The sequence below is a fragment of the Acipenser ruthenus genome, chromosome 4 (genome assembly GCF_902713425.1).
Source record: "Acipenser ruthenus chromosome 4, fAciRut3.2 maternal haplotype, whole genome shotgun sequence".
NCBI classification, from domain to species: domain Eukaryota; kingdom Metazoa; phylum Chordata; class Actinopteri; order Acipenseriformes; family Acipenseridae; genus Acipenser; species Acipenser ruthenus.
The window spans coordinates 13,959,709-13,983,838 of NC_081192.1; the positions used below are offsets into that span (position 1 = coordinate 13,959,709).

Below are 24,130 nucleotides of genomic sequence, written 5' to 3' on the forward strand. Positions count from 1 at the left end.
TCAACGGGCCCGAAAACCCCCAGGTAAAAAAAATTCTAGCAAAATGAGACCGATGGGCAACGGCTCTGGTTGAGTTGGTATGGAATGACTCTGTTGCACACGTCGTGCCTTTACAAAATGCCCTGGAAACTTAACAAAGAAAATAATTTTAATGAAAGGCTGTAATGCAGAAAAAAGCTCAATATTTATTGACATAGGAAGCGAAAAGGTTACCGTGTCAAGCTGAATTTTTTTTTTTTTTGTGAACTCCAATAACCAACATTGTCTTTCGCATGTCAAATTGTAGTGCCTAAATAAAGTTTTGAGTCCCACAAATAGATTTTCGTCTGTTGCATCTTCTTTAGCAGCCACAACTATCCCAGGTAAAATAGATTTGGTATAAATTGTTTACCGTCAGGAGTTTAAGGATAATTTAATTGCATAGCCGATTCCCTAGTTAGATAATGAGCTGATAATATCTCAGCCAAAGAAGCATGAACAGTAATTTAAGACGCTACCATAATGAAAACGGTACGTAGCTGAGTTTTGGACTAAAGCAGGGTCAGCTGTTGCAGGGAAAACAAAGTTTATTTCTCAAACTGACAATTTTTAAGGTGAAAGTAGAACACATAGAAATAATTAGGACTGTATTTTGGAAGTGTACTGCTGAGAAGAAAAAAAAATGAAATATTTGGGGAATTCAAAATAAAATGTACTGCAGCTTTCTTGACTGCAGTAAAAAAAAAAAAAAAAAAAAAAAAAATGCCATTCATTTAAATTTAGCTTTCAGATCTCAGAAAATATGACAGTGCACTTGCTGTGGTGTTTTTAATATAAAAAATAGCAGAACGAACACGCTGCAATTTTAAACTTGTTTTTACTGAAAAAGAAACGGTATCGTAATCCTAAGAATTGTCTGTGTTACACGCTGTCAGATCAGCACTTGACTAACGCTGAGCATGGGAGCTGCAGCATTATGTTTCCCATATTACAACTGGACACAGTTCCACACACATTTTCAGCCAGTCTTGTATTGCAGGGGCCTTGATGCTGCAAAAATAAAAATACAAAATGTCTTCTTGTTGGTCTTGCCTTGCTGTGAGCAGTGCTGAAATATAACTCCTTCATTGAACTAATGGAGTACTTTGTCAGACACTACAAGCAGACTACTACTAGTCTAGCACATGCTTAAACCATCCAAAAATGGCACTGGAATGCACCATTTTAATCCCCTTTTTTTTTTTTTTACATTTCCCAGTTGGAGGGGGGACACCCCCCTCCCACGCTCTCCCCCATCGGCCCTACACACTACGAAGAGATCGGTGCCCCCTACTACCTTGTAAGTGCCACATACATTAAAACGAATTGAAAACCAAGAGTCTTACAGTGGTATTACTGCAGCTCACATGTTGTACACATGGTTTCAAATGTCTCAGCTCACTTCCTGTTTTTTCAATGAAGCTTATTGAATACAAGTCCCTTAAATAACTTTACACAAGCAACTAGAAGGCAAACACTAATGAACTACAGCAAAGCATTACTGCATAGCAAGCTTAATGCTAACAGGAGAGTTTAACCAATTGACATATTAGCCTTTTAACAAAATTTTTCATGTATTCTTATTTTATTAATTGTAATACTGATGTTTTATTCATTTTTATATTTTACATGAATTATTAATTGTTATAAATGTTAACCTAACTCTGAAAAGCCTGAATTTATTGGTCCCAAACAATAAAAAAAAAATCATCTTATACTAACTTGAATATGTTTCAATTGCTGTTATCCCATTATTTTCATTTCCTTATTTTTACCACAATGAAACCAAAATGGTAGGAAATACTATTCTACATTGTATTACAGTGCTTATCATTATTTGTCCATCTTATGATAAATAAGTTTTTTTTCGTTTTTTTTTTCAGTTCTTCCATAAATGCAACACAGCGACTCTTGTATGTTACACGCGAGAACGAGATTTCTGAGGTTTAGTTTATGTTAAACTGAGTAGAATACATGCTTTTATTGAACAAAATTGATCCAGGGGTGTGTCCAAGCGATAATGGTAGAAAAATCTACTTGTCCTTCTTAAAAATCTACTTGCCTCCTCCCCGTTGCACAAAACACACCCAAAAGAATAGAAATAACTTGTAGGATTTGGGTTTTATTTAACAGTGAACACAATCAACATGATCTAGCCTTGTAGCTTGGTGGGTTCACTAAATTCTTCAAGATGTGACCCCACCTCACCTCAACAAATTTATGTAACATACTTTAAAGGAAATGTTCCCTTCAGTGCAGTTTGGAACACATTTGCTAGTAAATTTAAGTAACATAGTAAGAGTACAACTATAATAAGCAATACTTGGGAGTTATTCAAATATAAAAATGGCTTCTGCCTGGTTTTTTTTTCCACTCTTTCTCTATAAGCTGAATTCAACTCCTGATGTACAGGTGTTTTAGTTTGTTGCATCACAAAGAGGGAGGGCAACATTCTTTCCCTGCACTGCTCTCACTGAAATAAATACATAAATGAATTAATACATAAACACACTGCCATGAGATTTTCAGTATTTTATTTTAAAATAATAAAATATTGTACAGATAATCTTGTATATAAGCATTTAATTTCTATCATTATAAACATACTTGACAATCTTCATGTTTTAATAGATGGATTGTGCATGTCCAATAACTAATATCGCTTCTGTTTTAAAGCTAGTAAAAAAAAAATGAAATCTAAAAAAAAGATGTAAATATATTAAATGGCAAACTAGGTTAGCAACATTAAAATCTAAAGAATCATCACATTTTTTGCCAGGGAAAGTTTGTTTTGAAACAGTGAACTTCACGTTTTTTTTTTATAAACATACTCAGATCTGGGAGCATGTATGACATGTTGACATGTTACTGGTCATTTTTCAGTAAAAACAAGTTTAAATTGCATCAGGTTTGTTCTGTTTACGATATTAAATACACCACAGCAAGCACATTTCAATACATTTTAGATATTTTCATACAATCTGAGAGCTAAATTTATGTTTTTTTTTACTCCAGCCAAGTAAGCTGCAGTGCATTTCATTTTTAATTCACTAAATGTTTAGTTTTTGTTTCCTCAACAGTACACTGTACACAAAATACAGTCCTAATTATTTCTATGTGTTCTGCTTTCACCTTAAAATGGTCAGTTTGAGAAATAAACGTTGTTTTCCCTGCAACGGCTGACCCTGCTTTAGTCCAAAACTCAGCTACGTACCGTTTTCATTATGGTAACGTCTTAAATTACTGTTCATGCTTCTTTGGCTGAGATATTATCAGCTCATTATCTAACTACGGAATCTGCTATGCAATTAAATTATCCTTAAACCCCTGACGGTAAACAATGTAAACCGAATCTATTTTACCTGGGATAGTAGGTGGCTGCAAAGAAGATGCAACAGACGAAATAAATCTGTTCGTGTTGACTCAAAACTTTATTTAGGCACTACGACTTGACTGGCGAGAGATAATGTAGCTTTATTAGAGTTCACAAAGTAAAAATGTTCAGCTTGGTACAGTAACCTTTTCACTTCCTTTTTTGTTTAATTATTGAGCTTTTTGCTGCATTACAGCCCTTCATTAAAATGTTTTTCTTTATTTTCACTGTATTTTGTTAATGTCACGTGTTCAACACACACACCTTAACTATTTTGTTTTTCTCTGTTCTTGTTCAAAATTTTTTGAATACAGCTACATTTTTACACAACAGTACTAATCACACATGTTTGGTCACCATCACAACTTTTGTAAGAAACTGCGGTTACCGTGTTGCTCTACTTGTAAGCATCTGTATATCCGCTAACAAGGGATCAGCTGATATCCTACAATTTTTTACTACTGTCCCCTTGGGCCACTGAGGTAGTGTTTTTACTGGCCCACCCTGCTCGGCAAGTTAATAGCAGAGTAATGTATGAGGTTTTCTGTTAGCGCCATTCAAAAATAAAATAAACAGTCTTATTAAATGGTAATAGCTGACCTATTTTTTAAATCTGGCTTTTTGTACATTTAACATGTTTGACTAGATGACAATATAAAAATAAAATAATGAGTTTAATTTTTAAAATATTATTGTGTTTTTATATACTGTTATTTTTGGTGTCAGAGTTGCTACAGCATCAATAAATAAAAAAAAATAAAAAAAAATCCCCCTTTATTTTCACTGTGGAAATCTGGTAATCCTAAACTACACGGACAGTGTGAGAACCTGAAGCTCTGGTAGAAAGTTTGGTCAGACACCAAAATCTTTCCGAACTCGACAAAACTCACAAAATAATAAAATATATTCAATCTTTTCTCAAATTGCTTTGTTTAATAACGACATTAGGAGAACCGTGCAGAATTGTGTAAACTACATTCTCATATTGGAGACATTCAAGAAATGTATTCATTAAAATCAGCAAAGTGTTCCTCGCTCCATTTTGAGGTTCTGCTCTATTCAGTACTTTCTGTTTTCTACATGTTAACCACTCCCTAATCCATGTGCATGCATTTCCTTGAATCCTTACTGCGTTCAGTTTGAGAATTAATCTTTTATGCGGGACTTTGTCAAAAGCTTTCTGGAAATCTAAATAACAATGTCATATGCTTTGCAATTATCCATTTTCAAGGTTGCATCCTCAAAAAAATCAAGCAGGTTAGTTAGACACAATCTCCCTTTCCTAAAACCATGCTGTCTGTCTCCCAGTATACTATAGGTCATTTTCCATTTTGGATCTTATTACAGTTTCCATAAGTTTACATATAATAGAAGTCAGGCTTATTGGTCTGTAGTTACCTGGTTCAGTTTTGTCTCCTTTTTTGTGGATCGGTATTACGTTTGCAATTCTCCAGTCTGTCGGTACAACCCCTGTGTCAAGAGACTGTTGCATGATCTTGGTTAGTGGTTTGTAAATAACATTTCATTTCTTTGAGTGCTGTTGGGAGGATGGCATCTGGCCCATGGGATTTGTTTATTTTAAGAGCTCCTAGTCCCTTACGATAATAGGACAAAGAGAATTTTACACAGAGTATTGTGAGGGTCTGGAACCAACTCCCCAGTAATGTTGTTGAAGCTGACACCCTGGGATCCTTCAAGAAGCTGCTTGATGAGATTCTGGGATCAATAAGCTACTAACAACCAAACGAGCAAGATGGGCTGAATAGCCTCCTCTCGTTTGTAAACTTTCATATGTTCTTAAAAAAAAAAGTATTGAATGTTAATACCCGAAAAATAATCCTAATATTTTTAAATAAGTAGCCGGCTTATTTTGAAAACCCTGTTTGTGTGTGTGTGTGTGTGTGTGTGTGTGTGTCTGTATACAGAGTTGTATACTATTGCACATCGCTGCTTGTATGCAGACAATTTAATACAATAAACCGCCTATCTTTCCATTACAAGTTAAGTCTTCTGTCTATGCAACTACCCTTTTTTACAATAGCACCACCATGGGAACAGGTATACGAGGATAGTGAGCACCCACTTATTTTTCCCTGTGCAGTGCATAGGCTGCAGTATAGTACTCATGTCTTTACTGTAGTTTAAAATAAAGAAGCAACAGAAACAACACAGTTGTTTAGGCTTTATTACACGTTTGCCATATGGTTGTGTTTTTTGTTGTTTTCTTTGTGCAATTGCATTCAATTTACATTAAAAAAAATAATCCTGTGTCAATGTACTTTTCTACCGTAATTTTAGTGAGCTAGCGTTTTTTTATTTTATTTTATAAACAACAATACAGTACACCCTATAACAAACCTGTTGGGGTCCAAGCCTTTTGTTTGTTAAATCGAGGCGTTCGTTATAACGAAAGGACAATCAAAATGAACAATAAACTGTTTGAGTAAATTAATGAGATGATATTCTGAATAAAAGTAGAATTGCATGTACCTGTTTTGTGTATGCAGTATTCTGCCTTTGCTTTATCCAATTTATTAAAGAATTAAAACGCAGTACAAAAAGCAAAAATCCTGAATTGAAGCTAAACAAAATCAATCTGACATGAATCATTTCAAAGTGCACCAAATCTTAGTCCAACATGCAAGAATCCCAAACTGAGATTTTATTCCAAATCAATCTGCCATTTACTCAATTTCTTGCTTTTCCGTATGGTTGCAGAACAAGCCAAAAAACAGAGTGCTTTTTGACAACCTATATTCATGAGAGAGATATGCCTGCGTTACTCCTTTTTTCAAATGATCAATATAGTTTCCAGCTTTGTTGCAACAAAAAATGATTTTCATTTTGTAGGCAGTTACACAGCACGTGCTTCTTATCAAGATAAAAGAGTAGACTTCACTGCGAGGTGGCATCCCGTGCATACAAACCGTGATGTTGACAGGGTGTGTATATCGTAACAAAAATCCTTAAAGCCAATTACCAGCAGCTCCTGTGGTCCGTGCCTGTCTCCCATAGCCTGTTCTACCGATGTGAAGCACAGCCCCTCCTGTTACAATATTATTAGGCTTCCAAGCCAGAGTGGCTGGGAAGCCTGTTGTTGTTGTTGTTGTTGTTGTTGTTGTTGTTGTTTCTTCCTCCCCAAAGTTGCTCAAAAACTCACGAAAATTGTTAGGTTGGTAGATACCTATGGGATGGTGTACCAGAAACAAAAAGAAATGTCACAGGTCACATGCTTCGGAAGCCAAATTGGATTTCGCAGAGATTGTTAAAACGTCTATGTATCGAAAACAACTTATTGCAGAGTTCTAAACTTGCTATACATGTTTAGGGATAGTCCAACATTAACTGAACCCGATTGGTTTTCTGGTATGGCGGCCACGTTGGATAATGTCATAAAAATACAGTAAAAACGTAAAATCATCAAAAAACAAACATCTTCTAGGAGACGGCTTATTCAATTGAAACGAAAATTGAAATACATGATCTAAGTATGGTTGGCTCTTACGCTTGTTCAATGGAAGTTGTTACGGTAAAAAAACATGGCGGCCACGTTGGATGACATCATCAACATACAAAGCTGGCTTAGAAAAAATAAAATTTATTTTTTTATTTTTTTTAATAACATTTTTAGTCATTGCCAATTATTTTTTATATTTTCTCCCAATTTGGAATGGCCAATTATTTTATTATGTTCAGCTCACCGCTACCACCCCTGCGCTGACTAGGGAGGGCGAAGACGAACACACGCTGTCCTCCGAAGCGTGTGCTGTTAGCCGACCGCTTTTTTTTTTTTCACACTGCGGACTCACTATGCAGCCACCCAAGAGCTACAGCGGAGGAGGATAACGCAGCTTACAGGCAAGCCTGCAGGCGCCCGGCCAGACTACAGGGGTCACTGGTGCGCGGGGAGCCGAGGACACCCTGGCCAACCTAACCCTCCCTCCCCCTGGGCAGCGCTCGGCCAATTAAGTGCTGCCCCCTGGAAGCTCCCGTCCTAGGTCGGCAAAGGAATAGCCTGGACTCGAACTCGCGACGTCCAGACTATAGGGCACATCCTGCACTCCATGTGGAGCGCATTTACTGGATGCGCCACTCGGGAGCCCCTAGAAAAACCAAAAATTGGCACACATGATCCTAGTGTGGTTGTCTTTAAACGTTGTTCAAGGGAAGTTGCTACAATAAAAAACATGGCGGCACCATTGGATGACATCATCAACTTACAAAACTGGCTAATAACTCCTTGTCCAGTGCAGATAGGGTCATGGTTACTATGGAACCCATATAGGAACCCATATATGCTCTATTCAAAAATTGCCATTGCCTTGACCGTGACTTTTGACCTCTCCCTAAGGTCAAATGCAAAACTAGCTTACTCCTTACAAAGTGCAGATAGGGTCATGGTTACTATAGAGCACAGATGCCTTGCAACTTCTAGATGATGTTGTTGTTGTTGTTGCTGTTGTTGTTATCGTTTTATTTTTCTTTCCGCCGAGAAAACTAACTTTAAAAGTTGCATAAAATCAACACCATTGCACAAAGTCATGAAACTTGGTACGGTTGTAGAGGCCTATGGGAAGTTGTGTCAGAGTGAAAATGAAGGTTATAGGTCACATGGTTTGGTAGCCATATTGGATTTTTTGATGAATTTTGGCCAATTTTTTAAAAAATCTTCGCAAACAGTTCACAGCAGAGATCTAAAACTTGGTGCACATACTCCACTCATGGCCTAGATTTACGGTTGTTCAAGAGAAGTTGATCGGTCACATTGCTTGGTGGCCATATTGGATTTGTCAAATATTCAAACGACTTCTTCTCTGAAAGCGTTATGCCGCATACATACTTTGCATACATAGCCTTGGCAAGGTTATCTGTGAAATGTGTTCAAAGCACGTCACTCCATAAAAAAACATGGCTGCCGCAAGCCAATCAATTTTCAGCTATGGTCAAATTGCACATATTTGCATGTATTACCTTGCTAAAGCTCAAATGCAAAACTTGTTTAGAACTCCTTTGAGAGTTTAGACAGTGTCATAGTTACTATAGAATACACAAATAAACCCATATGTGCTCTATTTAAAAATGGCCTTGACCATGACCTTTGACCTCTCCTTGAGATGAAATGCAAAACTAGCTTATAACTCCTTACAGAGTGCAGATAGTGTAATGGTTACTATGGAACAGATATAGGAACCCATATATGCTCTCTTCAAAAATTGCCATGATCCTGACCTTTGAACTCTCCTTAAGGTCAAATGACAAACTAGCTTATAATTTCTTACAGAGTGCAGATAGGGTCATGGTTACTATGGAACACAGATAGGAACAAGAATGCCTATGAAACCGTCAAGTTGCTTGCAACTTCTAGTCTTTTTTTTTGGGGGGGGGGGGGTCCAGGGGCCTGGTTCGTTATAATGAAGGGCATTATAGCGCAGGTGTACTGTATTTGTGTTTTTATGTTAGAAAACCAGTTATGCTTTGCCAGTGTACAACTTATTATCAAAATGAAACCATGATGTAAGTTAAAAGCATACTGTTTAAAGTCAATACTTACTGTAACTTCCCAGTGTACACAGAGCTCACACAGACGATGCTTTACGCCTCACACAGACAGTTCAGTGCCGCTTACTGCTCAATGCAGAGCCGCTTCCTGCTTCATTGGGTCATGGACGATAATTATGATTATCGATAATAATCTTTCAACGCTACTGCAAAAAAAAAATTGTGATTATCGATTATTGTTCCAACCCTATCACGTGCGATGTTGGAGATCTTTATAGTCATTGAAACTTTGCACAATTGTATGCTACCTTCTAGATTTTAAAAATAAAATCATACACTAATATGGTACTGTGTGGCGGAGTGTCCCTCCCCTATATATTTATTTATTATTATTTGTATTTTTGTTTGCAGCGCAGTTCAAAGCGCAGCGTATTTGTCGTTGTTTTTATATTTTAAAAACCTCGTGAGGATGCGTGGCTGATCAGCTACTGATTATTTAACTAGCTGACAGTCACGCATCCTTACTAAACGTGTGCAGACTGTGGCCGAGGGGTAATAAGATAATTAACAGCTAGTTAACCCCTCAGCCAGAGTATAAGAACCTGCAGCTGTCCGTGCTGCGAGGAGAGTGTACAAAGGAGAGTACTGGTAGCAGAGAGAGCGAGGAGAGAGAAAACAGTTAAGAACAATTGCTATATTTAAATATACTTGTTTCTGTTTATTTGTTTGACCAACGCACCTTTTTGTTTTGTGTTTTGTTTGTTTAAATCTTTTGGTTTATTTAGTTAATAAAACGCTGAGCGCCGTTGCGTTCAGCTTCACCCGCCCATCCATTGTTTTGGTTCTGTTACTTCCTGGTCCGTGACGTCACCACACCTCACCACTGCAAGCCATCCTGCCACATACTGTTAGGCCTATTAAATATTTTTGTTATACTTTAGCTTGTATTTTTTCAATGCAATCAGCAACCTTTACAGTATTTTGTTCCATTTTGCAGTTCAGATAATGAAACTCTGGCTTTAGCTTTCATGGGTTTCAGAATTACAGGGTCAGTAGGTTTCCATTATTCTGTAAATCCATGAACAGAAGAAAAAAGATCAGTTCAACAGCACAGCAAAGAATAGCAAGCATAGTATCGTCATTGTCATATCTGTATTGTTAGCAGAAACAAACAGCACTTTTAATATATGATGAGGCATTTGGCACAGATATTTTTTGTTTAATCAACTGTTAATGCTAAATGAGCCTACATAAACATTGATAATCTTTGTTCCTTTTCGTGCTACATTTTTACTGTACAGTACATGTGTACAGCAGAATGGAAATTTAGAAAGAAGCTCTGTATAAGAGCATTTCAGGTTTTGTATTGGTCAGTCACTTGCTCTAAAAATGTTTTTAAAACACAGTTGTGTAGCTGAATTCTGTCTGATCACTGCTACTGTAGTTTGCCAACCTTGCAGCATAGATACAGTAGGTGATTACAACTGCTGTATAAAGTGCATTTCTAGTTCAAAGAGGATAGTTGATTTAATCTTAATCTGGAAAGTTTCCTTTTGTCCTCCTCCTTTTCATTGGACATCTATAAAATATTATTATTGCCACATTCTCATCAAATGATAGGAGTATAAGAACATAAGAAAGTTTACAAACGAGAGGAGGCCATTCGGCCCATCTTGCTAGTTTGGTTGTTAGTAGTTTATTGATCCCAGAATCTCATCAAGCAGATTCTTGAAGGATCCCGGGGTGTCAGCTTCAACAACATTACAGGGGAGCTGGTTCCAGACCCTCACAATTCTCTGTGTAAAAATTGCCTCCTATTTTCTGTTCTGAATGCCCCTTTATCTAACCTCCATTTGTGACCCCTGATCCTTGTTTCTTTTTTCAGGTCAAAAAAGTCCCCTGGGTCGACATTGTCAATACCTTTTTAGAATTCTGAATGCTTGAATCAGATCGCCGCGTAGTCTTCTTTGTTCAAGACTGAATAGATTAAATTATTTTAGCCTGTCTGCATACGACATGCCTTTTTAAACCTGGGATAATTCTGATCGCTCTTCTTTGCACTCTTTCTAGAGCAGCAAATCCTTTTTGTAACGAGGTGACCAGAAATAAACACAATATTCTAGATGAGGTCTTACTAATGCATTGTAAAGTTTTAACATTACTTCCCTTGATTTAAATTAAACACTTTTCACAATATATCCAAGTATCTAGTTGGCCTTTTTTATAGCTTCCCCACATTGTCTAGATGAAGACATTTCTAAGTCAACATAAACTCCTAGGTCTTTTTCATAGATTAATTCTTCAATTTCAGTATCTCCCATATGATATTTATAATGTACATTTTTATTTCCTGCGTGCAGTACCTTACACTTTTCTCTATTAAATGTCATTTGCCATGTGTCAGCCCAGTTCTCAATGCTGTCTAGATCATTTTGAATGACCTTTGCTGCTGCTACAGTGTTTGCCACTCCTCCTATTTTTGTGTCATCTGCAAATTTAACAGGTTTGCTTACTATACCAGAATCTAAATCATTAATGTAGAATAGCAGAGGACCTAATACTGATCCCTGTGGTACTCCACTGGTTACCTTGCTCCATTTTGAGGTTTCTCCTCTAATCAGTACTTTCTGTTTTCTACATGTTAACCACTCCCTAATCCATGTGCATGCATTTCCTTGAATCCCTACTGCGTTCAGTTTGAGAATTAATCTTTTATGCGGGACTTTGTCAAAAGCTTTCTGGAAATCTAAATAAACCATGTCATATGCTTGATGAAGCAGTTAGCAGTTTGTAGATAACTTTTTTGTAGTTATTTTAAATTTTAAAAATATATATTCGTAAACATCATTGTATGCAACAATAACTCAAAAACTATTCTGAAATGCTGTTTTTCTTCATTTCCTGTCTCTGAGGTGTAAACACCTGTCCGTATTTAGACACAGTTCTCTCTGCATCCACAAAGTTTGTTTGAATTGACAGACAGCGCCAAGCTAGGGACAGGTCTGTAGCTGGACAATATATCCAGAGGATAAAAAATATATTATATTTTATTTTTAGTGTTCTGTGTAACACAGGCCATCATTTAACCTTGAAAATAATAAAATACAGTACCTGAAGCAGATATACGTGTTTAACATATTGTGGCAAAGTGCCCCGCCCCTGTGTGCATTTGGGTGTTCTGTGTATGTATGTTGCGTGTGTAAATGTTGGTGTATAGTCATTGGTACACGGGATATAAACGGGTCTGTGTTTCACGTGTATTTAAAAAGTGTATATTTGTATTTAGGCACGGGATTGCACATCACGCACGTGCATTTAAAATATAATGTGTGGCACGGGGTTGCACGTAATTAATTCACGTGCTGGGATTCAAGTGAATAATTAATTAGTAATTGAATCCCAGCACAACAGTATATATAGAGACACATTTTCACTCACTGGGGGTTAGGTGTTCGGAAGAGGAGAACGGGTGAGAGAGAGAGGAGAGAGTTAAAATCATTAAACGTAAAGATAAGTGTGTGTACTCACCGTGTTTGTTTGTCTCCGTGCACCGTTTGTGTTTAGTGCGTTTTGTCTGTCTGTTTATTTTGGCGTCAAGTGCCGTGTCCTGTTTTGTATTCCATTGTTCAAACCTTTTATTTTCTGTTCTGTTTATTAAATGCTGAACGCGATCACGCGTTCAGCCTCATCATCACTACCGTCTCTGTCTGTGTATTCCTTTTCTGGTCTGACGCCACCCACTCTGGCCGTCTTTGTGACACGTGGTGTCATCGTGGGGTAGCCGCGCCTCCAAGCGTCAGACCAGGAGGGGTTTTGTTTGTGGAAAAAAAAAAAAAAAAAAAAAAATAGTAAAGCGAGGATGGGAAGAAAGAGCTGCAGGAAGCAGCAGAAGCAGCAGCAACAACAACAGCTGCAGCCCTCATCCTGCATGCCGGGCTGGGAGGAGGACAGCCACAACGGGGCAGTAGCCACCCCTCTACCCCCACTGCCACCGGGTTCCCCACCGTCCCGGGAAATATGGGACTGGCTGGTGCACCCCGAGGGGAACTTCGCCAGTGACCTCCCCATGGTTATTCACGCACTGCAGATGCGAGATGGGAAACGATGGGAGGACTGGGAGCAACAGCACAACCCGGCATCCGTTCGTGACCTCACCATTGTGGTGCTGGGTTACCTAGCTGCAGACATGGGAGGGATGCCTTCCAGTGAGCAAGAGGGAGAGGAGCAGTCGCTGCCCTCTCCAGTACCTGAGCGGGAGGAGCCTGAGCGTCCACAGCCCGAGTGGGAGGAGCCTGAGCGTCCACAGCCCGAGTGGGAGGAGCCTGAGCGTCCACAGCCCGAGTGGGAGGAGCCTGAGCGTCCACAGCCCGAGTGGGAGGAGCCTGAGCGTCCACAGCCCGAGTGGGAGGAGCCTGAGCGTCCACAGCCCGAGTGGGAGGAGCCTGAGCGTCCACAGCCCGAGTGGGAGGAGCCTGAGCGTCCTACGCCTGAGTGGGAGGAACCCGAACGTCCTACGCCTGAGTGGGAGGAACCCGAACGTCCTACGCCTGAGTGGGGGGAACCCGAGTGTCCACAGCCCAAAAGGGAGGAGTCGGGGCGTCCACAGCCCAAAAGGGAGGAGGTCGAGGATGATGGCTGGGAGGTTTTTTTAAAGAACCTCGCAGCAGAGTTATGCCCTGGCTGTGGGGCTTATGGGCACACGTTAGCCATATGCCCCACCCAGTATGAAGAGGAGGAACTAGCGCCCAGACGGGGGGACCGCGAGCGTCCAGCGCCCAGACGGGGGGACCGCGAGCGTCCAGCGCCCAGACGGGGGGACCGCGAGCGTCCAGCGCCCAGACGGGGGGACCGCGGGAATCCGAAGCCTGAGAGGCAGCTGTTCCCATCTTCACCAGCAGAGGAAGAATGCCTGCTGGTTTCCCCAGCACAACCAGCAGAGGAAGAATGCCTGCTGGTTTCCCCAGCACAACCAGCAGAGGAAGAATGCCTGCTGGTTTCCCCAGCACAACCAGCAGAGGAAGAATGCCTGTTGGTTTCCCCAGCACAACCAGCAGAGGAAGAATGCCTGCTGGTTTCCCCAGCACAACCAGCAGAGGAAGAATGCCTGCTGGTTTCCCCTTCAGAGGCAGAGCCGCACCAGTCCGCTGCAAGAGAGGCAGAGCAGCACCAGTCCCCTGAAAAAGGGGGAGACTACACGCTGCTCCCACCTCCATCGGCAGGAGACTACACGCTGCTCCCACCTTCACCGGCAGGAGCAGAGCAGCCGGAGCTGCCTCTGCCACTTCCAGGAGCAGAGGAGCAGGAGCTGCCTCTGCCTCCGCCACCTACATCAGCAGGAGCAGAGCAGCCGGAGCTGCCTCTGCCTCAGCCACCTACACCGGCAGGAGCAAAGGAGCAGGAGCTGCCTCTGCCACTTCCAGGAGCAAAGGAGCAGGAGCTGCCTCTGCCACTTCCAGGAGCAGAGGAGCTGCCTCTGCCTCTGCCACTGCCAGAAGCAGAACAGCAGGAGCTGTCTCTGCTTCCCATACCTCCACCACGGGGAGTACGGTGGCTGGAGCCCCAGAAAGGGGAGCTGTCGGCCACGAAGAAGGGGGAGGAGGTCTGGAGACCACCAACCCCAGCAGCAGTTTCGCTGCCGGAGATCGTGGGGGAGGTCAGGAGACCTGCTCCCACTGCAGCAGTTTCGCTGCCGGAGATCGTGGGGGAGGTCAGGAGACCTGCTCCCACTGCAGCAGTTTCGCTGCCGGAGATCGTGGGGGAGGTCTGGAGACCTGCTCCCACTGCAGCAGTTTCGCTGCCGGAGATCGTGGGGGAGGTCCGGAGACCTGCTCCCACTGCAGCAGTTTCGCTGCCGGAGATCGTGGGGGAGGTCCGGAGACCTGCTCCCACTGCAGCAGTTTCGCTGCCGGAGATCGTGGGGGAGGTCCGGAGACCTGCTCCCACTGCAGCTTCTTCGCTGCCGGCAGTACTGTGGTCGGAGCCCCACCAAAGGGAGCTACCGGCTACAAAGAAGGGGGACGAGGTCTGGAGACCACTGTCCCCAGCAGCAGTTTCGCTGCAGGAGTTCTTGTGGCCGGAGCCCCACAGGAGGGAGCTGCCGGCTACGAAGAAGGGGGAGGTCGGGGGACCACCTGCCCCCGCAGCTTTTTCGCTGCAGGACGGGACCAACAGGCTGTCAGCCGTGCCACTACCGGCAGGGGTGCTGACAGCATTGCCAGCCAAGGGCCCACTGAAGCCTCCCTTCCCAGCCCGAGACTTTGTCCTGGACTACTGGGTTTTTAAGGGGGGAGGTGGCCGTTGAGGCCATGTGTGCTGCGCACAAGGGGGGGTATATGTGGCAAAGTGCCCCGCCCCTGTGTGCATTTGGGTGTTCTGTGTATGTATGTTGCATGTGTAAATGTTGGTGTATAGTCATTGGTACACGGGATATAAACGGGTCTGTGTTTCACGTGTATTTAAAAAGTGTATATTTGTATTTAGGCACGGGATTGCACATCACGCACGTGCATTTAAAATATAATGTGTGGCACGGGGTTGCACGTAATTAATTCACGTGCTGGGATTCAAGTGAATAATTAATTAGTAATTGAATCCCAGCACAACAGTATATATAGAGACACATTTTCACTCACTGGGGGTTAGGTGTTCGGAAGAGGAGAACGGGTGAGAGAGAGAGGAGAGAGTTAAAATCATTAAACGTAAAGATAAGTGTGTGTACTCACCGTGTTTGTTTGTCTCCGTGCACCGTTTGTGTTTAGTGCGTTTTGTCTGTCTGTTTATTTTGGCGTCAAGTGCCGTGTCCTGTTTTGTATTCCATTGTTCAAACCTTTTATTTTCTGTTCTGTTTATTAAATGCTGAACGCGATCACGCGTTCAGCCTCATCATCACTACCGTCTCTGTCTGTGTATTCCTTTTCTGGTCTGACGCCACCCACTCTGGCCGTCTTTGTGACACATATCAACAACATTAACGTGTGTTTTAAAAATAAAGCAAAACATGTTTTGAAAACTGTCCAAAATATTTACTTGGCGGCTAAGAATGAAATGTAAAGGGGAAAAAATGCCATTTTTTATATGAAAATTGGTAAATTCTTACCTTCCAGTTATTTTGACAGTCAGGACAATGGCATTTACATACTACTACGGTACTCTTAAACTGTTGGTAATGTGGTTTATGCAGCGGTTTTCAAACTGGGGTACGTGAGAAAAATTCTGAAATGGCGGACAACGCATTTTATTTAGTACCACATGCCAATCTATTGCAAACTTTTGTCATGTAATCAACGTTTAATCGCTAACACCAGACTGATGTGCTGTGACAGAGCGTTCACTGCACACAACTAATTTACATATTAAATATGTACGTATTAAATAAGCCCTGTTGTTTAAATTTCATATAAACAGTTGGGCGGTTACTGCAGTCTGTCTTTGGGATAAAAAAAAAATACGTATTTTAAAAAACTACAAGCTTAGCCTTTAACTCATTTTATTTCCTGCGTGTGTTCATTACTGCAAATCGATTTTTTTTTTTTTGTTCAATGACCCGATTTAAAGTTTATTGTAACTTAAGTACTATTGGTTCATTTCAAAATACAGAATGTATGGCCAATCAGAAACCGAAGTATTGCCATGCGGTCTAATTTGACAAGCCGTTACGTCTGGTGTGAGTTTTAAGAGTTTTTAGCTTTCAGTCCAGTGAAAAAACATGGATTGTTGGCTCAATACTAGTACATTACTAGCAAAGGGGCGATCAAGACGAAATAACGTTCAGAGATTAAAAACGCCAAAAATGTCTTGCGACTGAAGCGCACTCCAATTTCCCTGCCATCATCAGTGATTTGTGTGGTAACAAGCAGGGACATCCATCACACTGGTACTAGGTAAGCGTTTTATTATTATTATTTAATTAGCATCAGTACTGTACATTTTAGTCACCAAGCATTTAAAAATGACAATAATATGTTTTCGTAATGAGGTCAGCTGTAGAGATGCGTGGGTAGTGAACTTTTCTTTGCCGCCTTTTCTGTAATTTTATTATCAATAAAAATACATGATTGCCATTTACTATCACGTAATGTCATTTCTGAGGGATTGAGGCTAGCACGGAGGTGTCATTTCTGAGTGATTTGAGGCTAGCACAGAGGCTTTGTTGATTTTAATTAATTACAATAAAATGATGTTGATGTTTCCAACAACTAGAAACCTGTTTGAGGGACTATTTTTTATCCAAAAGTAAATATAATATATTTTTTTTCTGTTATAATACTCCTAGGCTTGTGCATTTTGTTGTATCATGTTATTGTACAGACCTTTTTTTCTGTTTTCATTTTATTATGACTCAGATGGGGGTACACAGTGGACTACATTTTTTGGAAAGGGGCACACAGCTTAAAAAGAGTGAAAACCCCTGTTCTATTGTGATTTGGTACAATGAATATCCTCAACTCAGTGATACACCAGTGTCACTGTGACACATTTCCCAATATTTTCCTAAAAAATGACAGTGAGTATTGTAGAGACACCTTGGTTGTATCTACAGCTTTACAGTTTTATTTTTTGTTCTTCAGAAACAAAAGGTCAGTAAACTCTGTTGGCATATTTAAAACAAACCCGGGTGAGGTTGTAGTTAGGAGTGAAAAAAGAGAGCTTATTGTGTTTGCTGGTTTCCTTGCACGTTGGTTTATTTACTGTGTTTTATATATAAATTGCCTGTCAGATCCATCGCTTATCGATTTAGTTATTTAGGTAGATGATTTACTTTATAAAGCAACGATCTAACAAGTGAGTCTTTTTTTTTTTTTTTTTTTTGTCAGTCATTTTATGTCTGTACGGTTTGTTTTTTTATTTGTAATTTACCACCTGAAGGGTACATTTTTAAACCTGTTTTTTTAGTAGTAATGCTTGTACAATCATAGGTACAAGGTTGCTGTTATAATGTTTGAGCAATAGCCATTTTATTTGCAGCTTACTAAGAAGCAAATAATGTTACCCTTATAAAAGTTGATCATAAGTTTGCACAGTAATTTTGCAGATAATCAACCTTCTCCCATGCTTATACTATGCATTTACTGTACTTTTAGTTTTTTATTTGCCAGTCGAGAATGTGGCTTTACCATACTTTTCTGATTTACTGTGCCTGACAGTGCAGACCCCAGTGCAGGTGATCAGGGAGGCAGGCCAAGCACCACAGGACATCTGGTGAGGCTGACAGCTTGCCAATTCCTAAGCCTCATCCTCTCCAAAGAGAACAAGGCAGTGTTTTGGCAGTGCAGATTGTGCAATGAGGGCTCTGGTCACCAACATCAGCAGGGAGAGTCAGGAAGGCCAGTGGAGATGCACTGCTAAATACCTTGAGGGAACATTCCACTTTGCACTGCATCATGTTTTTAATTCTAAATGTAATAAAACTAACTGGTGACCCAACAGTGATTGATTGATATGTGTATGTTTGTTTGTTAATCTATTTATTGGTCTTGTTTTTTTTTTTTTTTACTATTTTAATTTATTCACTTTGTTTTAGTTACAATTTTGTATGTATTTATTTAATGTTATGTATTTAAGTATTTATTTATTTACTATTTGTAAATAAATAAATAAAACACTGAAATGGGATAGTAGTAGGATACACTGATATTGGGGAAATTTTTTAAAGACATTTTTTAAAAAGATTTCTGCCAATTCTGTACCTATACATTTAATCATGTTCTGAATTCTGTAAACAGTTTGACAATAATATTCTTCAAGTTCTAAGCTTTTCAGTGATGTATGGTTTTATGGTGATTTGATAAAATTTGAATGACTTATGAATCAAAACAAGTGTGTGCATTTTCTCTTTAAAAAATTCAACACCAAAAAAAACAGCTTGGAAAGGGTTAAAGAGACCAAATGATTGAGAAAAAGCATTTAAATATTTAGGAACTTCTGTTGTATAATAACTCCAGAGAAAATGATCAATTTTGAATGTGACAATGCTATTTTTTTCTGCTGTAATAAATATTATGTTTAATCATGAAATATCTTGAAATGCCTATTTTTAGATCACGAAATAAGCCACTTTTTACCGTAAATAAATAAATAAATAAATAAATACAGCCCTACCTCTCAGGTTTTTAAACAGTTGCTTTTGCTTCGGAAGCAGTCAGGAAGAAAGCCTGAAAAGGGTTTCAGCATGCAACCGTACACAGGTCATGTGAAAGAGGCGTCACTTGGTATAATGTTCAGTTCTTCAGTCCGCTCTGATCCAAGACGTACCCGGGTCCATGTTTTCCAGTTCTCCACAGTGAGAACTGCAACACAGAGTTTAAGCTTACCAACATTCCAAGCTTGCACCTCAACGTAACACAGTTGTATTGCCTGAATGATTTTAAACAAAAAAAAAAAATCTGTGGTGAGGCTGCCTGTGTCAGGCGGACAGACATGCATCCTGGGGGTGCAGAGAACTGCAAACCTGAGAGTCCCGACAAACCATGTTGTAACCACACTTTTGTTAAGGGTTCGTTTCTCAACACAAAAAGTTCTTCAGAGTCAATAATGGTTACTGTTTTATTTTTAAATAATCATATTGCATACAAAATCGACAGCCGGGTCTCCTTTCTATGTATGCTAAATGAATTCCAGAATGGGGTAATTGGCTCCTGCGTATTATAGTAATCCCAGAAGAATGGTATTTAATGACAACACGTCCTACCTAGGCTCAGTGGAATGGTGTTAGTCCCGAATCAGCGACAGCTCGCAAGCTTATAGTAGATGGGCAGTGTTAGCAATCTGCTCTCTGTTGTGTCTCAGTCCAAAGAGAGCGACTTCCTCCTCGCAGGCAGCTATATGCTTTTAGAATTTCTCCCCCAGGGCGGGGCTTGCTAGCGAGCCCTCGCAAAGACTGGTCAATAGGGTGTGCCTATTACTGACGTGATCTACCCCCAATAACAGGAAATAATAAACTGCGTTACAACTCCCCTCCGCTAAGGTGGCTGTGCACAGTTACTCTAAGAATACAGTTACATCAAGTGACCTTGGCTGTTCACAAAACATTGCATAACATTCTGAACGCTAAATATTAATAACATAAAATCTAAATATGTGACACACAAATAACTGAACAGTTTGTAGTGTCCCTTGTAGACAGGTTATCCTTTCATTGTTTTCTCCTTATGGTGCTGTCATGCTAATGCACAGTAAACTTCAGGCTGCAATTTTTTTTTCAAGAACCCACGGCAAGGGCCCTATGGACCGGTTTGGCCCGGTTCCGCAGGTTGTAGGGTCTACCCTGAATCCTTTTGGGGCTGCGCATCTTCGGTTCACCCTCCTTTAGTTTCAGAGTTGTTACATCAGAGGAACGTGTCTCTTCTCCAGCCAGTTTTCTGTGATTGAATGGTCGCAAGTTGTGTACATGTTGAACTCCCAGATTGTTACCCGAGACAGGATCACAAAGTTCGTAGTTGAGTGGCGAAATAGCCTTTACAATGTTGTAGGGTCCAACCCACTTTTGAGACAGTTTTGCAGAGAATCGTTGTTCCTTTGAAGAGACGGGGTGTGCACGAAGAAGAACCTGATCTCCATCATTGAACTTTACATGTCTGCGCTTCCCGTCATAATACTTTTGCTGCTTTTGTTGAGCTTTTGCAATGTTATCTCTGGCTGTTTCATAATATCGATGTAGTTTTTCATAGAGAGCTTCTTGATACTCTCCTAGATCTTCTTCAACTGGGTCTTTGTTAGTGGCCAATGAACGATCAATTGGGAGAGCTATCTCTCGTCCAAGATTGAGCTGTGCTGGGCTATAGCCAGTGGTGTCTTGTACTGCTGTACGAATAGCAAGACCAAACTTTGCGAGGTCCTCATCCCATCTGGACTGATCTTGGTGGACATACGACTGAAGAATAATCTTGATTGTGCGGTTCATTCGCTCTGTCCAATTGGCCTGAGGATGGTAAGGAGAAGTATACTGAGGTTTTATTCCCCATCTTAGGCAAGCTTTCTTCCATTCCTTGGACGCAAACTGAGGCCCATTATCAGATAAGATAATTGCCGGTATACCCCAGCGACAGAACACTTCGTTTTCCAGCTTAACCAAGATTTTCTTTGTTGTAGCACGACGCATGGGAAATAATTCCACCCACTTAGTAAACTGATCCACAGCAACCAGAAGATACTCATTTCCACTGCAGCTCTTTGGCAGCGGTCCCATGAGGTCAACAGCTATCTTATACCAGGGTTCGACAGGCTTCTGAGGTACCATCAAACCTACTGGTTTCTGGTTGTCTGGCTTGACCTTTTGGCAGATGTCACAACTTCTGACATAGTTTGCAACATCTCGCACCATGCCTCTCCAAAAGTACCGCTGCTGAAGACGATTTAACGTCTTGTGGAACCCCAAATGTGCAGCTGTCTCACAGTCATGAAATAACTTAAGCACTTCCTGCTTGAGAGAATGAGGAATTACCATCTTCCAATCCTCTTCTGATTCCGTGCGGTAAGGATCCCCATCCATTCGATAGAGGACATCATCTACAAGTGCATAATTTCGGTGAGTACCTCTGATTCTTGCTGCTTGCTCTTTGCAGGGGGGAACAGTTCCATGACTGAGGTACTCAATGATAGGCAACAGGTACCCATCCTTCTTTTGCTCCTCTTGAACAATATCTCGGCTTAAAAGGCGTGGAGGGTTCCCCTCCACTACGGTAGAGACAAGGACTGTTATGGCTTCTTCCGGTGGGAGCTGCAATTCAGGCAGCATCTTGTCATCTAGAGAACTATAATCAGAGCTGTCTTCCAGTACAGTGTTCCGAGACAAGGCATCTGCTGCTTGATTTGAAGTTCCTGCACAGTGCTGCACTTCAAAATCAAATTCCTGAAGCTGTAAAGACCATCGTGCTAATTTACTGCTGGTATCTTTCATACTGGCTAGCCACTTCAGTGCACTGTTATCAGTGACTAGTGTAAAGCGACGTCCATCAAGGAAAGGACGAAACTTCTTCACAGCCCATACCACCGCTAGGCACTCCCTTTCAGTGGCATGGTAACACCGCTCTGTAGCATTGAGTGGCTTGCTTGCATACGTAATGATGCACTTTCTCTCCCCTTCCATCTGATAAAGGATTGCTCCTAGTCCTACACTACTGGCATCAGTTTGAAGGACAAAAGGCTTATGGAAGTTTGGATAGCTCAAATGCACAGCACTCTGTAGCTCTTCTTTAAGATGCTGGAAGGCTGCTTCTGCTTCTGTACTCCACTTCCAAGAGGTATTTTTCTTTAACAGTCTTGTCAGTGGCTCAGCAATGTCAGAGAGTCTCTCGATAAATCCTCCATACCAGTTACACATGCCCAAGTACTGTCGAATATGTTCTGGTTTGCTTGGTCTGGGATACTGATTCATTGCTTCCAACATCTTTGAGTCAGGGGCTACACCTTTGTCAGAAATAATGTGTCCTAGATATTTGAGTTCTTTCTGACCGAACACGCATTTCTCAAGCTTGCAGGTGAGTCCATGATCCTTGAGTCGCTGCAATACTTCAGTTAGATCTTGGAGATGCCGTTCCCAGCTTGACGAGAAGATGACAATGTCATCAAGATAAGCAAAGCAATTGCGATGGACTAGTCCCCGAAGTACCTCATTCATAAGCCTCTGGAACGTGGCTGGAGCATTCTTTAGCCCGAAAGGCATGACTTTGAACTGGTACAGTCCCATGTGTGTAATGAAAGCGGTCGCTTCCCGACTGTCTTGTGACATAGCTATCTGCCAATATCCACAGCGTAAGTCTAGAGTGCTGAAGTAGACTGCCCCATGAAGACTGTCAAGGACCTCCCGCATGTTCACCATAGGAAAGGCATCTGTTTGGGTTGCCTGATTAAGTCTCCTGTAGTCTACGCAGAAGCGATCACTGCCATCTTTCTTTTTAACGATGACTACAGGAGATGCCCAGGGTGACTTAGAGGGCTCAACCACACCTAACTTCAGCATTTCTTCAACTTGCTGCTGGATGGACATTCGCTTCTCTGGGCTGTATGGATAAGGTCTCTGCCGACAGGGTGGGGATCCATTTGTTGTAATATGGTGTTGAACAGTGTCACTTCTGCCCATATGGTCCCCTAAAACTTCTGAGAACCGTTGCAGTACATCCTGTAGCTGACTGTGCTTTTCCTTGGAGGATGAGCCTGTTGTGCTACTATTTTGCAAGGAGGTGGTTCCTTCCGCTTCCAGAACTGGAGAATCTCCCGCTGCCACAAGCACTGGAAGTTCTTGTGTCTTCTTGGTAAGTGGGATAGGCACCTCTTTGGCTGAGCTAGAATACCACACCTTCATGTGCTGGAGGTCTATTAACAATCCAGTTTCACGAATTAAGTGAGATCTTCCATCACTAAAACCGTTCCCTCCCATAACCTTCCGACCATCTTCAGTCGAACCTTCAACAACCCCAAGGGTGAGCACTTGATGTCGGTAGCCAAGGTGACATCGTTCCCTTCCCACGCTGACAACATGTGGGGTGGCATGGAAAGTTTCCGCATTAGTTCACTGGACATCAAACATTTGGTCGCTCCAGTATCAACCAATGCCTGAGTCTTGTGGCCACCTACTTCTACCTCAAGGAGAGGCAGGCCTCCATATCTTGACCAAGCAGAGAGATTGGTGCCTTCGAATGAGCGCATGATTTCATGGACGTTTTGATCGTTGCTTGAGTGCTCAGATGTGTGCTGTAGGTCTTGGTGGGCAGAATACATTGCTGCCACGCCTTCTGCAGGAGCATGCTGTTCTAATAGGAAGGCCCCAGCTCCTGCTTCACGGCCTCCCCTCTGACGTTTCCCTGGTCCAGATGGTTGTCTGTGCCTGTAGAGATACCAGTAACAGCAGCAGTTACTTTATCAGGTGGGGTACGCTGGGACTTCCTCGGGCAGTTCCTCTGATAGTGTCCAAATTTATTGCATGACCTACACTGAACATCCATGCTGGACTGAGACTTTTCAGAGTAATATTTTTTTTGTTGGCCTTTCCCTTCAGGGGATTCCTGTCTGTCACTGGTGTTGGTAGTTTTGAATGCAAGGGGTTTTGACAAGGAGTTTTGCTGCCGTTTATACTCTCTCTCCTCCTTCAGGTCTTGTTGTAAGGTCTTGCCCCTCTGCACTAGCTGTTCAAGGGTGTTCAGTTCCATTGACCGCATTAAAACTTTGAGATCAGGATGCAGGAGACCAATAATATATTGAGTCACTTGCTCCTCAGAGCATTGTGGGTATATCTGAGAATGTAGT

General features: G+C 41.4%; 1 protein-coding gene across 4 annotated transcripts in view; it reads left to right on the forward strand.

Moving 5' to 3' along the window:
* The window catches only part of LOC117400628 (ankyrin repeat domain-containing protein 12-like), an 88,176-nt gene that overhangs the window by 38,452 nt on the left and 25,594 nt on the right, over positions 1-24,130 (forward strand). The window contains exon 2 of one of the 4 annotated variants that reach the window (XM_059022042.1): positions 1,238-1,318. The exons of the other annotated variants lie outside the window; for them this stretch is intronic. The gene's annotated coding sequence lies outside the window, so the exon portion shown is untranslated. The remainder of the gene's footprint in view (positions 1-1,237; positions 1,319-24,130) is intronic. 4 annotated transcript variants of the gene reach the window in all.